The sequence below is a fragment of the Cydia fagiglandana genome, chromosome 10, assembly GCF_963556715.1.
Source record: "Cydia fagiglandana chromosome 10, ilCydFagi1.1, whole genome shotgun sequence".
NCBI lineage: Eukaryota > Metazoa > Arthropoda > Insecta > Lepidoptera > Tortricidae > Cydia > Cydia fagiglandana.
The window spans coordinates 20,880,158-20,901,253 of NC_085941.1; the positions used below are offsets into that span (position 1 = coordinate 20,880,158).

The following is a 21,096-nucleotide window of genomic DNA, read 5'->3' on the forward strand; positions in this document are numbered from 1 at the left end:
TCTGATGAAAATCAGACTTCATCAGAGTCAGAAAACGAAGAATATATAAATATTGAATACTTAGATTTTTACGAATAGGTAAATTGAAAGAACCGAATTCTCTGTAAGCAATGTTTTGACATTATACGAGTATCAACATGAAGCCAATGCCCACTACCCCGACTATACATGACGTACGCACATTATTGCCATACGTAAGCTGTTTGCAGCGACACTATCTCAGGGTTAAATAAACTGTTGTCAGGCTTTACCTAAGTATTGTGTGGAATGATACACATTTTTGTGAAATCAATTTTGGAGCGTAGTATTAGTTAAGAGCAAGATCATTTTTTCCCAATGTCGGCCGCCTCCTCCATAGTGTCAGGTAGCTTGGAGCCGAGTGTCTCCGGTGTCACGAAGCCCAGAGCCCCGGACAGCAGAGCGAAGCCGCCGAACAGAGCGAACGGCAGCTCGGCCCAGCCGCTCGACGCACCCTGTATATTAAAAATGTTACCTTAATAAATACGACCACCAAGTTAATGAAAAGTCTGCAGCAATTTTGATAGCCCACGCAGTTCAAGTGTTATTTATTACGTCATAGTGTCATAGAAATATGAGGTTTAAAAATTAAATGACACTTGCAACCAAAATCGCTGCAGACTATTCTCGGTCTGACTCTATGAACCGAAATGTTTCCATCATAAATTTAATATATATAGTAACAGCACCAGTCATGGGACATTTAAGAGGAAATTTGGAGTATTTATGATATTTCCCTTATACATGTAAATGGTCTACCGCTTAGCGTGTTAAAAGATGAAAGTCCTATCCGTCTTTCATGTTTTAGGCGTGTTGTATCAAAGATACTGCAATTAGTTTCCACATATTTAACAAATTAAAACTATGTTTTTTTTCTCCAGTCATGGACACCAAAGCTCCAGTAATGGGCCCCCGGTAATGGACGTGGATCCAGTAATGGGCCCCCTATAATGGACATTGCTCAATCAGTATAAAATATTGAAATGGGGAATAAGTTACGGCAAAAAAATCAATTTTTGGTATAAGCTTTTATCGCTGAATGTATTTTTCTTTCCACAGCCAATTATTATTGTATTAGATCCATCGAGACAATTCTAATATACCCAAACATAATTAGTTAGGGTTTATTGCGATAAAGTTCCCATGGCCACCTCCCGTCTCCATCATCAGATTAGGTCCATGTTATTATAATATTGCATTATCATCCGATTTGCATACTTAATTACGTACTTACACAAAATTTCAACTAAATCGGAAATCGAAAAGTGGCTCAAATTCAGCTACCAAGATTGGACCCACACTAACTAACAGGGCAAGTTAAATAAAAGTTTGGAAAAACGATATTAATTTATCCGAAGTCCGAGAATACCTCCTGATTGACATATTTCGTAACTACATTTTACTTCTTGTTTAAACATGAAATTATGGCATGGCGAGCATCATTCTGTCAATTGTCCCATCATAGGAGGTACGCAGTTTTACAGCTCCTATAATGGGATTGGGCCAAATAACACTATTTTTTTACATCTGTGGAGTCACAACATTATTATGTTGTATACCTTATCTCATGGTAAATGCAATTAACAAAACACATTCTAGTTTTCATCAAGTATTAATTAATTAAAATTTAATAAATTAACTCACCTCTCTTAGCGAAGTTGTTAAGAATTCGTAGTGTTATTTTTTTACAGTGACACGACAACTCTTGGCTTGACGCCAATTTCTTAAAAAGCAACCAAATTTAATGAAACTTCAAACTGTAACAGCTCTAGGACTCTTATTTATGATAATATACAGCCAGTGTTTATAAACTACTTTTAGATACTTATTTTAGAGGAATTATGTTTTTTTGTCCCATTACTGGTTCCACGTCCATTATAGGTAGGGTTGCCAACTTTTTTTTGGTGGAATATAGTATTTTCCAGAATAAGGCATCTAAAATATAGTACATTTCAAAAAAATATAGTACTTTTAGATAAAATACTAAACATGAGTGTAATATGTGTGTAATCGGAAATATAGTATTTTGGCGTACTATATATTTTTCCAAAAGTATATAGTACAGAGAGCCAAAATATAGTACAATACTATATAATATAGTACGGTTGGCAACCCTAATTATAGGGTATACTACTATACAGGGCGATTCATGAGACGTGAGCAGGACTAATCCTGCACACTCAGTAACTGATAGTTGATCGATCACTGTCGTATTTAGGTGAAGCAACCACACTTTTTCCTATTTTTTCAACTTTTTGGTGAGGGCAAATTTAATTCTCTACAATCATGGTCACCCTACAAGACCTAATTAATAAACATAAAACCTCATTAACGGAGAAAATAAAATGTCAAACCTGAGTGAGATACGAGTTTTCAAAAGTAACCAGACTGTGATGACAGTGATGGCATTCAATTTGACACAGAATATCGGTAGTTTAGTATTCTAATGTTAGGGTGACCATCCATGTCGTAAATAAATTAATAACTTTTTTTTCAACACAACTAGAAAATTAACGTTAACCTCACTAATACTGATAGGAAACAGTTGCTTATAATTTACGAAATGTGCAGTGTTAGTCCTGCTCACGTCTCCTGAATCACCCTGTATATAGAGAGAGATTCCGTCTCAGCGAGCTGTCACTGTTGCCATTTTTGTTTAGTGTAATAGTGTACGATTAACAATTTAACACCACCTTGCTGTAGCCATGTCGATAAAGTCATATCGATAAACTATCGACATTTCTTGCAATTATAACTTTACTTCAAAGGTTTAGCAATACCTAAAATGAACAAAAACGCTTTTATTCTTTATTCTAGTTATCAGATCACAATTTTATAGTCACGCCCCAGCAGGGAACCAAAGGAAAGTTCGGATATTTAATTAAAATACATAAATACCTACTAAAATATGTGTTCCGCAATAATGGAATTATTTTATTATATTCTAATATATTTATTAGAATATTCATTAGCATTTCAATTATGTATATGTTTAACGAAGATATTGAAGCTTCAATTAATAGCTATTTCGTTCCGCTGTGTAGCGTTTATCGATATATAACATGATTAAAATCGACTTTTCACATCCCTAAAAGAGCACACATACACGTTTTTACGCACACATACACAGCCTGGATGCACCAAAAAGGCAACACTTGGATTTGAAGTTCATCTTGTCAACAGTGTGGTTGTCCTTTTTGGACAAATGGCATTTTTAAAAGAGCGAGGAGAGAGAAATAATACTAGTTGCTGCGCCGTCAAAGAGAACAGAAAACGTAGGGGCTTGGTTTCCATACAGAGGAATAGGGTCAATTATAAATTAGTCTGCAAATTATTATACAATATTCTTGATGGTTGGTATCATGGAAGAAAAGGCGAACAGACTGTGTCATTGCTGTTGCAATGCAGTAGTTGCCGGTCAGGTATACTAGAGACAGCCCGTCGCGTCGCGTCGCATCCTGGACAGAATGAAGTTTGTCCTCACCATAGCAGGCGTAAGCGGCGACAGAACGGATCCCAGCCTGCCAACCATGGAAGAAAAGGCGAACAGACTGTGGCATTGCTGTTGCAATGCAGTAGTTGCCGGTCAGGTATACTAGAGACAGCCCGTCGCGTCGCGTCGTATCCTGGACAGAATGAAGTTTGTCCTCACCATAGCAGGCGTAAGCGGCGACAGAATGGATCTCAGCCTGCCAACCATGGAAGAAAGGCGAACAGACTGTGGCATTGCTGTTGCAATGCAGTAGTTGCCGGTCAGGTATACTAGAGACAGCCCGTCGCGTCGCGTCGTATCCTGGACAGAATGAAGTTTGTCCTCACCATTGCAGGCGTAAGCGGCGACAGAATGGATCCCAACCTGCCAACCATGGAAGAAAGGCGAACAGACTGTGGCATTGCTGTTGCAATGCAGTAGTTGCCGGTCAGGTATACTAGAGACAGCCCGTCGCGTCGCGTCGTATCCTGAACAAATTGAAGTTTGTCCTCACCATAGCAGGCGTAAGCGGCGACAGAATGGATCCCAGCCTGCCAACCATGGAAGAAAAGGCGAACAGACTGTGGCGATGCTTGGTCGGGTACAGCTCTGAAGTGTACACGTACAGGGTCGTCATCACTGTTGCGATGCAGTAGTTGCCGGTCAGGTATACTGCCAGCGAGAACCCGGCATATCCTGAAATTAAATTGTAAAGAATTAAGGTGACATTCGGATGACAACTGCAGCAGCTTTAATTTACTGTTGCAGCTTTGATGCGGGTGACTATCTACTATGAATAGATATCCTTGATAAAATGAGTGACGAGACGGCTATGAGATGGCAAAGATTCGTTGCCTGGATCCATTAGAATCAGATCATAGGGACTATTATTAATAATGAGCATCACATCCTATATAATATATCTTTAGTTTGCCTAATGGATATGTTTGATGCAGCGACAATGGACTAGGTAGTTAACCAAGAGGGTCATAAAAGTCAAAATAATCTACACAGACTCTTACTTCGTAGACTATAATGTTATGCTTATAAAATTTGAACGCCTCACTTGCTTGGTGATTTCTGCCGCTAACTGAGACTACTGAGAGCGAGTGAGTGCTATATGTGAGTGTATTTTCTGTTTGGAAAAATAGTTAAATATAGACGCCGGTCTTTTTCCTAAAATTTGGTCCTTCTTAAAAAAAACCATATCCATCAGGTTACCTGGTCTACTTAAAACATGCTCTACCAAAACAGTGATGATGAATGTCAAGTACAAGTACCTTCTGGCATAAAGATGTACGCGATCTGGCACGCAGCGCACAGCCAGAACTCGCCCACCAGCACCGGCTTCCTCCCAACCCTGTTCAGCAGCAGCACCGCCGTCCAGTACCCAGGGATCTCCATCGCAGCCACCGCCACGTAGTTCAGGTACATGTTCCCCGACATTATAACTGCATTCACCGCCAAGCCGTAGTAGATGAACGTAGTAGTGATCCACCAAACTGGTGACACTATACAGTGCAGCAGAATCGGCTTGTGTCTGAACACCTGAACTACCAACCACGGCTCGGCAGCCTTCTGTGCTGCGGCTAACATACTGTTGTTCCTTTCCTCCTCAGCAGATTTCCTTAATTCCATCCTTGTCTGCTCTGACAACGTCTTCCCATTAACATGAACGGCTTTCTCAAGGACCGCTTCGGATTCTTCGAATCGTCCTTTGCTCATGTACTAGCGGATGGATTCAGGCATGAGCCAGAAGTAGAGTATAGCTAACAGCATAGGACCGTAGATGGCTCGGTGGAACCAGCGCCAATGCGGAACGCCCCAGGCTATGAGTCCAGCGCATATTTTGCCGATTGCGAAGAACATGTCTAGAGAGGCGCCGCATGCCACGCGGTATTTTGGCCCCATTAATTCCATAACTGCAAAAAAAATATTCTAAATTAACGGAGGCAAGTTATTCTTTCTGTTAGTAATTCTGGCGACTGCATTGCAGGAAACATTAAATTCATTAGAAACGTCTTCATAAAATTACCTTTTTGACATTTCCTGCAGTCGGTTGCATTACTGCGGCAGTACTGCAACGCGACATTACTGCCGACAGCATGGCCGTCTCAGATGTTCAAATCGAGGTTACTGATGGATTTGTGACATATGCGTTGGCAATGCAGTAGGTGGAAATGTCTCGTCACATTACTGCGGCAGTAATGCTGGTATACCTAGTCTGAATCCGAACGGTACCTTAAAAGTTCACGGACTAATCGAATCCTATCTACGATAAGTTTGGCAATGACAATGTGTGGGAGCACCATACATACGATACACCGAAGTCTGACGTAGCACTTGGCGTGAAAACATATCGTGACGTGATGGAACAGTTTTGGTGATTAACGAATTGTAATTATAAGTATATTAGTAGAAGAGCCGGCCGCAAATTTTCTAACCGACTTGATACCACGATGAAATACACAATGGGAAACCATAAAAGTGATGCTAAGTCCGAATTCGATAGTCTGCCACGGCGGAACTTGCCGAAAGTACGAAAAAGAAGGCCACTTCCGGTGCGAAAAAAGGGGGCTGATTTAACCCATCTGATACCGAAATAATAATTATGGCAGCAGTTAGAAATTTACATGTAGACACATAAAATCGAAGTCTGCCAGTATTTTTTTAGCCGGAAGTGCTTGGCAGACGCTCTCAAAGGTGGCCAACGGGACCCCTAATTTAACCCATCTGATACCACCATGAAACTAATTCCAGTCGGTAGGTATGAACCCTCATGTCAGGAATATATAAGTCTGCCAAGGCTATTCCTGCCGAAACACCTTGGCAGACGAGATTATGTAAGCAAGGTCGGCATCGGTTACCCTACACTAACCCATCTGATACCACCATGAAACCAATTCCAGTCAGTAGGTACGAACCCCCATTTTAGGAATATATAAGTCTGCCAAGGTTTTTCCTGCCGAAACACCTTGGCAGACGAGATTATAAGCAAGATGACCATCGGTTACCGTACACTAACCCATCTGATACCGCCATGAAACCAATTCCAGTCGGTAGGTATGAACCCTCATTTCAGGAATATATAAGTCTGCCAAGGCTTTTCCTGCCGTGACACCATGGCAGACGAGATTATGTAAGCAAGGTCGGCATCGGTTACCCTACACTAACCCATCTGATACCACCATGAAACCAATTCCAGTCGGTAGGTATGAACCCCCATTTTAGAAATATATAAGTCTGCCAAGGTTTTTCCTGCCGAAACACCTTGGCAGACGAGATTATAAGCAAGATGACCATCGGTTACCGTACACTAACCCATCTGATACCACCATGAAACCAATTCTAGTCGGTAGGTATGAACCCTCATTTCAGGAATTTATAAGTCTGCCAAGGCCTTTCCTGCCGAAACACCTTGACAGACGAGATTATGTAAGCAGCATCCGCATCCGAGGGATCCGTATTTTGGAATTATACACATTACGGACATTATTAATAGCTGTAGGCTTATTTATTACTTTATGATTATACATATTTGTATATTATTATGTTATTAATAAAATATATTTATAATTTATTAAACCTAAACTTAATACATTGGGAATTCATTACCTGCTTACGGCAGTAGTAGGGATTAGTGGGTGAGTTCTGGCTCACTGAGCCAGGCCAACAGTCCCTCCCCCTTTTTTCCCTTGTTGAGGCCCTGCAACCTTGCCTTGAACCCAAACTAATGTCATTGTAGCTCGAATCTAACCTAATCTATTTTTATTGCTTTTAAAATATTTCAATTATCTACTTTTGCAAAGTTAAATGTTGTAATCTCTTTTTCGCAAAATGGAATTTTAATGTGACTTTAATGTATGTGCAGTCTACTTAGTAATTGGGTTTAAAGATATAAAAACACACATTTTATTTCCTATCCTAAGTATCCTATCCTAAGTTTATTCAAATAATATTCTGAACATATATAGTAACATCATTACTTATTCTGTGTACAGTGGAGAAAACGAATGAAATCATGCAATTTGATTTTGCTATTTTTAAATAAAGAGTAACCAAACAGTATTTTCCAGTTGATGGTAATGATACCATCTCTTACAATTTCTCTTCATGAACATTTTATGATACCTAACCTTCCAGTTTTCGCCCGAATTAATCAAAAAATTCACCAACACCATTTACACCAACCAAATAGGAAACGGGTCCGTGTCCGATTTCGCGATCTCGAGTCCGGGTCCGCGTCCGGGTCCAGGTTCAGGTAGAAGTCGAATTCAAAATCTTGCTTGTTTTGCCAGTGGGGTAACTTGCTTAACAATCAATTAGAAAAAGACAAATCGTCGAGGAGTTCCGTTCTGATCACCACCAGCAATACCACTTCATCAAATGCCACTGTTCTTAATGTAAATCCTTGTTTGCCTGATGAAAATACAAGAGTCACTATACAATGCCATTCAGATTTGTAGAGTTCCCTCGATTCCTTATGGATCCCGTCATTAGAACTTGAGCTTGACGAAAATGTGACTTCAAAACCTAACGTGCTTAACAAACATAACGAAGAGGACAAATCCCCAAACATGAGCTATGCGTCGTTGAAGAGTTCCATTCTGATCATCATCAGCAGTTTCACTTCATCAAATGTCACAATTTTGAATGTAAAAGCTTGGTTTGTTTATAAAAACACCAGTATCACTATATGTTAGGATGGTTCAAAAAACATTTTTTTTTCCTATGGGGCCCTTATTTAGTTTCGTAATTTATCTCAACTACAAGGGGGTGCTTCACCACGTTAAAATTTTGTGTTGTTTGAAACCCAAAAAATAGAGTATTTATTATTCAGAATTTTATTTAAATATCTGGTTTCACACTATTTGCACATGTGATGTATAAGTTTTGAAGTAGAAAAACATTTTCTTTCAAAATAATATCTTTTAAATCACACTTTCAAATAATGTGAAAACTACTACTTACATAAAAATGTAAAAAATAAGTGAAAAAAGTGTTTGAGCACCCCCTTGTAGTTAAGATAAGATTACAAACTTGGTGTATTTTGTCAACATAATAAATGTAACAAAATAAGGGGGTGCCGCTTCTTCTAGCTAGAGTTTGAATTTTTCCCATACAAACGTGAACCACCCTACTACTATATGCAGCACAACGTCCGGAGTGGCGCAGGCTGGTGCATGACAAAGTGCGCGATTTCGAGAAGCAACGTAAAGTTGACCTCGACACTAAACGCGATGATCTGAAAGCGCGCCAGCCTGCTTCCATTCACTACCACTATGTGGCTGGTGTTCTCACGTGCCCTCAATGTGCGCGGAGGTTCACCTCCAAGATCGGCTTTGTCAGCCATATTCGGGCGCACGAGCGCCGAGCTAACTAGGAGTCGAAGTGGTCGCCATGGTCGAAATCGGCCGGAAGGATCATCATCATCATTTCATTCACCTAGAAGATTTGAAGAGTGCCCTCGATTCCTCATAAATCTCACCATCAGAACTGGGTTTTGACAAAGACGGAACCAATCTGTATGTATATACTTACAAGTTACAACTCAACTAAAAAAAGAATTTTCAAAATCGATCCCGAAATGACGGGGATATCAAACATTAAATAAACCAAATTAATACCTGTTTTTTAGGGTTCCGTAGCCAAATGGCAAAAAACGGAACTCTTATAGATTCGTCATGTCTGTCTGTGCGTCTGTCCGTCCGTATGTCACAGCCACTTTTTTCCGAAACTATAAGAACTGTTGAAACTTGGTAAGTAGATGTATTCTGTGAAACGCATTAAGATTTTAACACAAAAATAGAAAAAAAAAACAATAAATTTTGGGGGTCCCCCATACTTAGAACTGAAACTTAAAATTTCTTTTTCATTAAACCCATACGTGTGGGGTATCTATGGATAGGTCTTCAAAACAACAATGATATTGAGGTTTGTAATATAATTTTTTTCTAAACTGAATAGTTTGCGCGAGAGACACTTCCAAAGTGGTAAATTGTGTGCACCCCCCCTCCCCCCTTCAACTTCTAAAATAAGAGAATGACAAAACTAAAAAATATATATGATGTACATTATCATGCAAACTTCCACCGAAAATTGGTTTGAACGAGATCTAGTAGGTAGTTTTTTTTAATCGTCATAAATCGTAAACCGCAATTTTGTTATGTTACTTGCTGCTACGGAACCCTTCATGGGCGAGTCCGACTCACACTTGGCCGCTTTTTGGGTTTGCTTTATTATTGAAGTGAAAACTTCTTTAGCGGCGCTGAGCACTTTTTAAGGTGGGGAAAAAATGATAAACTCGAGTCGAGACAGCGTAACGCGTAACACGCTGACGTCATGGGTGACGGACAATGTTCATCATCATCATCTCAGCCATAAGACGTCCGCTGCTGAACATAGGCCTCCCCCTTGGACCTCCATTCGTACCGGTTGGAAGCGACCCGCATCCAGCGTCTTCCGGCGGCCTTAACAAGGTCGTCCGTCCATCTTGTGGGTGGACGCCCTACGCTGCGCTTGCTAGTCCGTGGTCTCCACTCGAGCACTTTTCGACCCCATCGGCCATCTTCTCTGCGCGCAATGTGGCCTGCCCATTGCCACTTCAGCTTGCTAATCCGGTGGGCTATGTCGGTAACTTTAGTTCGTCTACGGATCTCCTCATTTCTGATTCGATCACGGAGAGAAACTCCGAGCATAGCCCTCTCCATAGCTCGTTGAGCGACTTTGAATTTTGAGATGAGGCCGATAGTGAAAAACTACGTTTCGGAGCCGTAAGTCATCACTGATAACACACATTGATTAAAGACTTTCGTCTTGAGGCACTGAGGTATGTCGGACAAAAAGACATTACGTAGTTTCCCGAACGCTGCCCTACCGAGTTGGATTCGGCGGTTAACCTCCTTCTCGAAGTTGGACCTACCTAATTGGACTACTTGTCCTAGGTAGATGTACGAGTCAACAACTTCGAGTACCGAGTTCCCAACAGAGACTGGGATGGGCACAACATTGGCATTTGTCATAAGTTTCGTCTTGTCCATGTTCATTTTCAAGCCCACCCGTTGTGAAACTCGGTTGAGGTCATCGACCATCATGCTGAGTTCCTCCATCGACTTTGCCATGACTACGATATCGTCGGCAAACCAAAGGTGAGTGATGTATTCGCCGTTGATGTTGATGCCAAGTCCTTGCCATTCCAGGTGCTTGAAGGCGTCTTCCATTACGGCAGTATACAGTTTCGGAGAGATAACATCTCCCTGCCTTACACCTCTTTGCAATAGAATCGCCTTCGCACTCTGCTCCTGACTCGGACCGACATGGTGGCGTAACTATACAAACACTTCAACACTTCGATGTACCGATAGTCAATATTGCATCGCTGAAGAGACTCAAGCAGTCTAGAGGCTAGTTTAGATCTCGTTCAAACCAATTTTCGGTGGAAGTTTGCATGATAATGTACATCATATATATTTTTTAGTTTTGTCATTCTCTTATTTTAGAAATTAAAGGGGGGGGGGGGGTACACACAATTTACCACTTTGGAAGTGTCTCTCGCGCAAACTATTCAGTTTAGAAAACAATTATATTAGAAACCTCAATATCATTTTTGAAGACCTATCCATAGATACCCCACACGTATGGGTTTCATGAAAAAGAAATTTTAAGTTTCAGTTCTAAGTATGGGGGACCCCCAAAATTTATTGTATTTTTTTTCTATTTTTGTGTTAAAATCTTAATGCGGTTCACAGAATACATCTACTTACCAAGTTTAAACAGTTCTTATAGTTTCGGAAAAAAGTGGCTGTGACAAACGGACGGACAGACACACAGACAGACAGACAGACATGACGAATCTATAAGAGTTCCGTTTTTTGCCATTTGACTACGAAACCCTAAAAAGGAGGTATTAATTCGGTTTTTTTTAATGTTTGATATCTCCGTCATTTCGGGATCGATTTTGAAAATTGTTTTTTTAGTTGAGTTGTAACTTGTAAGTATACAATACATACAGATTGGTTCCGTCTTTGTCAAAACCCAGTTCTGATGGTGAGATTAAGGAGGAATCGAGGGCACTCTTCAAATCTTGTAGGTATACATATAGTAGTAGGGTGGTTCACGTTTGTATGGGAAAAATTCAAACTCTAGCTAGAAGAAGCGGCACCCCCTTATTTTGTTACACTTACTATGTTGACAAAATACACCAAGTTTGTAATCTTATCTTAACTACAAGGGGGTGCTCAAACACTTAGTAATTTTCAAATTGTATGAAATCCAAAAAAATTAAGTTATTATTTTTTAGATTTTTATGTAAGTAGTAGTTTTCACATTATTTGAAAGTGTGATTTAAAAGATATTATTTTGAAAGAAAATGTTTTTCTACTTCAAAACTTATACATCACATGTGCTAATAGTGTGAAACCAGATATTTAAATAAAATTTTGAATAATACTCTTTTTTTTTGGGTTTCAAACAACATACAAAATTTCAACGTGGTGAAGCACCCCCTTGTAGTTGAGATAAATTACGAAACTTGGTGTATTTTATCAACATAATAAGTGTAACTAAATAAGGGGGTGCCCCTTAGGAAAAAAAATGTTTTTTGAACCACCCTAACATATAGTGATACTGGTGTTTTTATAAACAAACCAAGCTTTTACATTCAAAATTGTGACATTTGATGAAGTGAAACTGCTGATGATGATCAGAATGGAACTCTTCAATGACGCATAGCTCATGTTTGGGGATTTGTCCTCTTCGTTATGTTTGTTAAGCACGTTAGGTTTTTAAGTCACATTTTCGTCAAGCTCAAGTTCTAATGACGGGATCCATAAGGAATCGAGGGAACTCTACAAATCTGAATGGCATTGTATAGTGACTCTTGTATTTTCATCAGGCAAACAAGGATTTACATTAAGAACAGTGGCATTTGATGAAGTGGTATTGCTGGTGGTGATCAGAACGGAACTCCTCGACGACTTGTCTTTTTCTAATTGATTGTTAAGCAAGTTACCCCACTGGTAAAACAAGCAAGATTTTGAATTCGACTTCTACCTGAACCTGGACCCGGACGCGGACCCGGACTCGAGATCGCGAAATCGGACACGGACCCGTTTTCTATTTGGTTGGTGTAAATGGTGTTGGTGAATTTTTTGATTAATTCGGGCGAAAACTGGAAGGTTAGGTATCATAAAATGTTCATGAAGAGAAATTGTAAGAGATGGTATCATTACCAACAACTGGAAAATACTGTTTGGTTACTCTTTATTTAAAAATAGCAAAATCAAATTGCATGATTTCATTCGTTTTCTCCACTGTACACAGAATAAGTAATGATGTTACTATATATGTTCAGAATATTATTTGAATAAACTTAGGATAGGATACTTAGGATAGGAAATAAAATGTGTGTTTTTATATCTTTAAACCCAATTACTAAGTAGACTGCACATACATTAAAGTCACATTAAAATTCCATTTTGCGAAAAAGAGATTACAACATTTAACTTTGCAAAAGTAGATAATTGAAATATTTTAAAAGCAATAAAAATAGATTAGGTTAGATTCGAGCTACAATGACATTAGTTTGGGTTCAAGGCAAGGTTGCAGGGCCTCAACAAGGGAAAAAAGGGGGAGGGACTGTTGGCCTGGCTCAGTGAGCCAGAACTCACCCACTAATCCCTACTACTGCCGTAAGCAGGTAATGAATTCCCAATGTATTAAGTTTAGGTTTAATAAATTATAAATATATTTTATTAATAACATAATAATATACAAATAATGTCCGTAATCTGTATAATTCCAAAATACGGATCCCTCGGATGCGGATGCTGCTTACATAATCTCGTCTGTCAAGGTGTTTCGGCAGGAAAGGCCTTGGCAGACTTATAAATTCCTGAAATGAGGGTTCATACCTACCGACTAGAATTGGTTTCATGGTGGTATCAGATGGGTTAGTGTACGGTAACCGATGGTCATCTTGCTTATAATCTCGTCTGCCAAGGTGTTTCGGCAGGAAAAACCTTGGCAGACTTATATATTTCTAAAATGGGGGTTCATACCTACCGACTGGAATTGGTTTCATGGTGGTATCAGATGGGTTAGTGTAGGGTAATCGATGCCGACCTTGCTTACATAATCTCGTCTGCCATGGTGTTACGGCAGGAAAAGCCTTGGCAGACTTATATATTCCTGAAATGAGGGTTCATACCTACCGACTGGAATTGGTTTCATGGCGGTATCAGATGGGTTAGTGTACGGTAACCGATGGTCATCTTGCTTATAATCTCGTCTGCCAAGGTGTTTCGGCAGGAAAAACCTTGGCAGACTTATATATTCCTAAAATGGGGGTTCGTACCTACTGACTGGAATTGGTTTCATGGTGGTATCAGATGGGTTAGTGTAGGGTAACCGATGCCGACCTTGCTTACATAATCTCGTCTGCCATGGTGTTTCGGCAGGAATAGCCTTGGCAGACTTATATATTCCTGACATGAGGGTTCATACCTACCGACTGGAATTGGTTTCATGGTGGTATCAGATGGGTTAAATTAGGGGTCCCGTTGGCCACCTTTGAGAGCGTCTGCCAAGCACTTCCGGCTAAAAAAATACTGGCAGACTTCGCTTTTATGTGTCTACATGTAAATTTCTAACTGCTGCCATAATTATTATTTCGGTATCAGATGGGTTAAATCAGCCCCCTTTTTTCGCACCGGAAGTGGCCTTCTTTTTCGTACTTTCGGCAAGTTCCGCCGTGGCAGACTATCGAATTCGGACTTAGCATCACTTTTATGGTTTCCCATTGTGTATTTCATCGTGGTATCAAGTCGGTTAGAAAATTTGCGGCCGGCTCTTCTACTATATCAAATACTTAGTAATAATCTTGGGTAGGTAGCTAATATTATCTACCTATAATATAAGCGCAAGAAAAGGCCCCAAAGCCGAAGTTAGCCTGCAAGAATTGGAGGAGGGTGAAGCCGAGGTAGGTGGTGGTCCAGGAGCGGAGCAGGCCGAAGCAGCCGCGGACGAAGGCGGCGGCGGCCAGCGCGGGGCTCCGCCCCCAGCGGTCCGATACCAAACCTGACGTTTACAAGTTACTATTATTACACTAATTGTAATTATTACAGAACATAGACAGTTAAATCATCAACAAATAAAATCAGAATATGTTGTATAGGTTGGACCAGTTCCGTTATTCTTTCTTTCTATCAGAATTCAACATGCCAATGAAAATTCTTCCATGTCTTCCTTGATGACGTTTTTAAAAATACAAGTGCTCAAGAAAAATCTTGCTCATTGTATCCAACTTATAATATTGAAAGGAACTCTGACCGGCTATGGGCAATTGGGCATGGCGGTGAGCGTTCCAAAGATGTGTACGGAGCCAATCAAAGACCGCAGCCACTCCTGACACGCCAAACCAAACTGCAAATACAATGTTACATTATATTAAATTGTCATAAATGGAAGTACTCTTCCAGCCCTATCGCACGAATATCGAAGGGCAGCAGTAGGCCCTCAGAGCAGAGCCTAAGAAGGAGCCTAAGAGGAACTGCCTATTTATTTTTACTTTTAAGATACCTAGAGCGTCGTTACGGTCTAACAAATCTGATCGATATCAGGAAATAGACTGTAGAGGTTTAAATGAAGAAGAAAAGGAAAAGTTACAGAGCCTTAATTATAGCTACTCACATCATAGACAACAGTGTTCGTGTGCTCATAAACGTACTCCTCGCACGGCACCTCGCTGTCTCTGTCGAAGATATCAGCGGGGCAGGTGCGGGGCGCGGGGGTGGAAGCGTTGAAGCGAGAACATTGGTCGAAGGACCCATCGGTAAACGGTATCGCGTCGGCCAACCAATCGGGAGAGAACTCCAGAGTCGAAGATATTTCGCATTCGGAGATCAGGCATCTAAACAAGCATAATTTATGTCTTAAAAATGGAGTTGCGAGGTCGAGTTTCTCAGGGAAAAATATTAATTTAATTTTTGGACTACCTACCTAACCAGTAAACCCAGTATAACTGTTGATACTTGCAAAAAAAATATCTTTATCAATCAATGTTACCTTGTGTTAATCCTAGCAGTAGTGAAGACGAAATCACTGGCGGCGATTCCAGCCCAGGTGACGGCAATAGCTGATAGCAGGAGCACTCGAAACTGGTACTTCCCGAACTGACCCAACTCCTCGAATAGAATCGCGTCTATTGGCCTCCTTTTCAATCCATCTTCTGGCCTTTTCTCCATCTTTACTTAGCACAATAAATAATTGGCAGTTGTAACGGAAATATCCTTAAAAACGCTAAATTTTGTTTTGTTTTCGATTCATTTTTTTTTTTTTTATTATGCATGGGTTTACTCATGGCCACAGACTAGCCGAGGCGTAGACGTGGCCTACGATGGAGCGAGCTCGCCCAGAAGGTGCCTGTTCACTCTTGATTTGAAGGTTGCCGGGTTATAAGAGCACGGAAATATAGACGCCGGCAAGGAATTCCATTCCTTGGCAGTGCGCATAAGGAAAGTAGAAGCAAAGCGCTTAGTGCGAATTGGCGGAATATCTACCAAGTAAGGATGGAAACCGGCCGTGCGTCTAAAAGTCCGATGGTAGAATGGGGACGGTGGAATGAGCTCGTGTAGCTCTTGGGCATACTCCCCGAAGTAACTCACACATAAACTGCGACTGCCCCACTATAAATTTTGTGGAAGAACATATGTATATTGGTTTATTAATTGATTATCGGTTCAATTGGCAACCACATACTGAATACGTATGCAATAAACTTAGATCTGTCCTAGGAAGGCTAACAATCTTAAGACATAAGATACCATACAACACCTTGCGAATGTTATACCTCTCTCTGGCGGAATCGGTAATAAGATATGGGCTTAATAGTTACGGAAGATCATATAAAACCAATCTTGCTAAAATATATAACCTACAGAAAACACTGCTGAAAACCATTGTCCCCAACAATATAAAAACAAAACATAGTGATGGCTATTCCCACCTGTTCCAATTTTGTAAGGTACTTCCCGTACAAAACCTAGTCCAGTTAGCAATGCTTAAAGAAAATTGCAAGAATATATCCTATTTAAAAGAATATAATCGTAACAGTAGGTTAAGAGGTTTACCCAACTCACATCGATTTATATTACCACCAACAAAAAATGTCTACGGCATGAGAACCAACTATTATTTGCTTCCAAAAATTTTAAACACCCTTCCGAAACATTTACAAGATTTATACCTAACCAATCCTGAATCAACTAAAGATGTAAAAGAATACCTGTTATCATCTAGTAATTATGAATACATTTTATAAAACGTAACTTTAATGTAACATGTGTACAATTCTATAACATACCTATGTAGTGCATTAGTCCGAACTCTAGCTGTAAACAAGCCATTTTTGGCTTAGCAGTTAAGAAACATGAAACTCTGCGATTCATTTAATTGTTTAGAACTTTAATAAAAAAAAAAAAAAAAAAGTGCAACCTGTAGAATACCGACAGGCTGGCGACTTTCCGCCGATGGGCCAAAGTCTGAAGCTTAGCCGTTAGCTTCTTGTCGTCAATCATCCTCCTGGCTCTGCGCTCCACTGAGTCCAAAGTGGCGAGTTGGTATTTAGCTGAGCCATCCCACAGGTGGCTGCAATACTCCATACACGACCGGACTTGAGCTTTGTAAAGTGTTAGAAGCTGTCCAGGTGTGAAGTATCGCTTCACCTTATTTAGGACGCCCAGCTTTCTGGCCGCAGTTTGTGCTTTAGACTCAATGAAGCTGCCGAAGCCGAGGACTGAACTCAGCTCCATGCCGAGGAGTTCCAGGCTGTCGGTAATAGGTACAGATGCACCCCGGAAAGAAGGAGTCAGGTCGAATGGACTCCGTTTAGCGGAAAATAGACACGCCTGCGTTTTGGAGGCATTGAACGTGACCAGATTGTCATCACCCCACTGGGAAACGAGACTAAGGGTCAAGTTCATTCGCTCAACCATGGCCTCTCTCTGGGAACGTATATCCTCCCTGCTGTCCCTTGCACTAGCCAAATATCTCTCAACAACCGTACTGTCATCTGCATAACCTACAATGCTGGGTTGCAGCATGTCGTTAATGTGGAGCAGGAAAAGGGTTGCGGAGAGAACAGACCCCTGAGGAACACCGGCGTCAATGGCCATGAGGTCCGAAGAGCAGCCATCAATAACTACTCTGATCGACCGTTCACTCAAGAAATCAGATAGCCAGCTACAAAAATCAGCAGGGATGCCGTAAGCAGGAAGCTTGCTAAGGAGACTTGCGTGCCAAACCCTGTCAAAGGCCTTCGAGATGTCCAGTGAAACAGCAAGCGCTTCACCGTTCCTCTCGATGGCCTCGCCGCAGCAGTGCGTGACATACGCTAAAAGATCCCCAGTAGACCGACCTCGGCGAAAGCCATATTGACGGTCACTGAGCAGATCATTTGCTTCGAGGTATGCCAGCAGTTTGCCGTTAAGTACCCTTTCCATGACTTTACAGAGCATGGAGGTAATGGCGATTGGTCGGTAATTGCAGGGATCAGCACGACTACCCTTCTTGGGTACTGGCTGCACGTTTGCAAGCTTCCAGGATTTCGGCACCGTTCTTGTTTGGAGAGAGAGGCGGTACAGGCGTGTCAGTACAGGAGACAACTCAGGCGCACACTGCTTTAGTACACGTGCAGGTATACCGTCCGGTCCATTGGCCTTATTCACGTCAAGATTCAGCAGAGCTCGGCGTACCTCTTTTTGATGTATAGCAATTCTCTGCATAGAGGAACTGCAATGAGATAGCGTAGGTGGAAGTTTTGAGCCTGCATCTAGACGTGAATTGCTCGCAAACAGAGAAGCAAACAAGTTAGCTTTCTCTGTCGCGGAGTGGGCCAGTGTCCCATCAGGTTTCTGCAGAGGTGGCAATGTGGGTCGGCAGAAGTTGGATTCGACCGCTTTCGACAGGGACCAGAACCGCTTGCTACCAGGAGGGTAGGAGGCGAGTTTGGCCCCTATTCGACTGACGTGGTCGAATCGAGCCTTTCGAAGCACCCGTTTGCAGGACTTGGCAGCTGAGTTAAAGGCTTTTTTCTTCGCGCGAACCCTCTGTGCTCCAGCTTTGGTATCGCGGGCTAGTACCCAAGCCTGGTATGCAGACTGCTTAAGAGCCTCGGCTCGAGCACAGTCCGAACTGTACCATGCTCGGGTCTTGTGATCGAGCGATAGGTCGGAGAACGGAATGAAATATTCCATTCCCTGCCGAATCACATCCGCAACAGCCTCAGCAGAACACGAGGGGTCACCCGAAGAAAAACAGACCTGCTGCCAGGGGAAAGACGCAAAGAAATGCCGCATCTCATCCCAGTCCGCTGACTCGTATCGCCATACTCTCCTCGTGCCCCTAGGGCAGAGATCAGGAGGAGAGTGGATCGACACGGATTTCACCAGACAGTGATCGGACGATCCTAGCGGAGCTGAGACCGAAACCGAGTGCCTGTCTGGATCAGTTGTCAGCAGAAGGTCAAGGCAATTGGGTGTATGGTCAGTAACATCCGGTATCCGCGTCGCAACATTTACCAGCTGGGTAAGGTTTAGGGATACAGCAAATTTGCGCGCTTCCCTCCCAGCGTGGCAAGTGTTCTTGTACGGGAACAGCCACTCCTCGTGGTGGGCGTTAAAGTCCCCAAGGAATACGAGTTGAGCCGCGGGGTACCGCTGTTGGGCTTTATCTGCCATCTCAGTAAGGTGGTCAAAGAGCCTAGTTGTCTCCTGGTTTCCGCTGTGCGATCGGTAGACACAGGCATACAGAGTTTTCTCTGAGCCCGAGTCGACCATAATCCACAAAGTGGAAAACCCGGCAGCCTCAAAGCAACGGAGACGCTTGCAGCAAATGTCGTCGCGGACGTACACACAGACCCCAGCACGTGCTCTGAACTTATGTTCCAGTGAGTAGCCTGGGTAGTTGAGGTACGACGCGTCCGCTGGGGTTTTGATTTGCGTCTCCGTCAAAAAGAATAGGTGCGGTTTTTCGGTTTCAAGATGGTGGTGGACCGGATCGATATTTGAGTGCAACCCCCTGATGTTGGTGAGGTGCACTTTCAATGGGAGGAAGTGCAGCCGGTGTTTAACCCTATTCTTTTTCCTTTTTGTTTTCATATTTGTGGAGTGTGGGATGGGTGAAAAAATGCCTGTCGAGGTGTTGCGTTTACCAATTGGATCACTTGAGCTAATCCGGACAATGAGGAGCTCACTTGGAGACTGCGGGGACGCCCGAGCCCCCCTGAAATAACCCACCGGGTCCTCCCGTCCAGTCGCCAACTGGCACGGTGGAGTTATTCCAGGATTTTTCGCTAGGTGGCGGGGCAGCCTCTCGCACGTGGCTGTCGTACAATTGGGCCCCCAACTTCCTGCGGTCGGCCACCGGCAAGACCGTGCCTCGGATCCCGCTACCCTCCAGCGAGAGCTGCTCGGCCCGACGTCACTCAAGGATCCAAAAACCGGCATTATGCAACACAACTGACAGCAAATCATCCCCCAAAGGCACTGGTACTCCCGCTCATAGACGAAACGCAGCAAGGCTGCTTGGCGCCTGACTCCGGCGGGAGGGTGGTAGCAAACCAGGCGGCCCCTTGCGGGACCTACCACCGCTGGTTTGGACGTAGTTTAAGGACATACCCGGGTCCAGGTATTCAAATTCTTTCAAGGCGTCTTTTAACGTTCAGGTTCTCAAATATTTAAAGACATCTTAAATAGAAATAATATTAAAAATATGCAAGTCCATGAGATTCGAGTTCAGCGCCTTACTATAAATAATTATGAAATTTAAGCACTCCTGTTTTTTAATACATACGCGCGAGTTAGATAAAATGTGATAAGTAACTATAAGCTACTTAATAGATTTAAATTCTCTCGAGCAGAACGGTGACTTTGACTAAGATTAGGTCGTAATCTCAGATTCATTTTAATGCGAAGAAGCTAAGCCAAGTTTTGTATAATGAATACAGAACATTAATAAATAATCAATTCTTTAGTACCTGGATGAGGGATGGTAGGGGGGTGAGATGGTGTTTTTTAGACCAGAGTTATCACATTGTTACGTAATTGCGTTATTCTCTTGAGAAGTCAAAGTCAAGCCATTGTAATAGGTAATATTGTGTCAATACTAGCAACTGTTCCATCTCACTCAATTCCTATTCCCCCGCCCCCCTATAATCCCGACTCGTGGGAAGGAGTCCTCGGGCGTCATGGAGTTGGGAAATGTAATACCAACGGATTGGATCTTCTCACTCTTTGTGCCGAATTTGGGCTTTGCCTAACGAACACGTGCTTTCGGTTGCCAGACAAGTTTAAAACCACATGGATGCATCCACGATCCAGGCACTGGCACCTCCTAGATTATGTGATAGTACGCCAGAGAGACTTAGCCGAGGTACTCATCACTCGAGTAATGAGAGGTGCACAGGGCTGGACAGATCACAGACTTATTAGATCCAAACTGCGTATTGAACTTAGGATTCCACGCCGAGCTCCACACCGAATTCCAGCAAAGATATCGTGTGTAAAGTTGATCCACGATCAAGATCTAAGTCGGAAACTAGATGATGCGTT

The 21,096-nt window shown here is 42.1% G+C and overlaps 1 pseudogene; it reads right to left on the reverse strand.

Moving 5' to 3' along the window:
- Positions 1–261: 261 nt before the first annotated feature.
- LOC134668364 (organic cation transporter protein-like) lies at positions 262–15,732 on the reverse strand (annotated as a pseudogene).
- Positions 15,733–21,096: the final 5,364 nt, after the last annotated feature.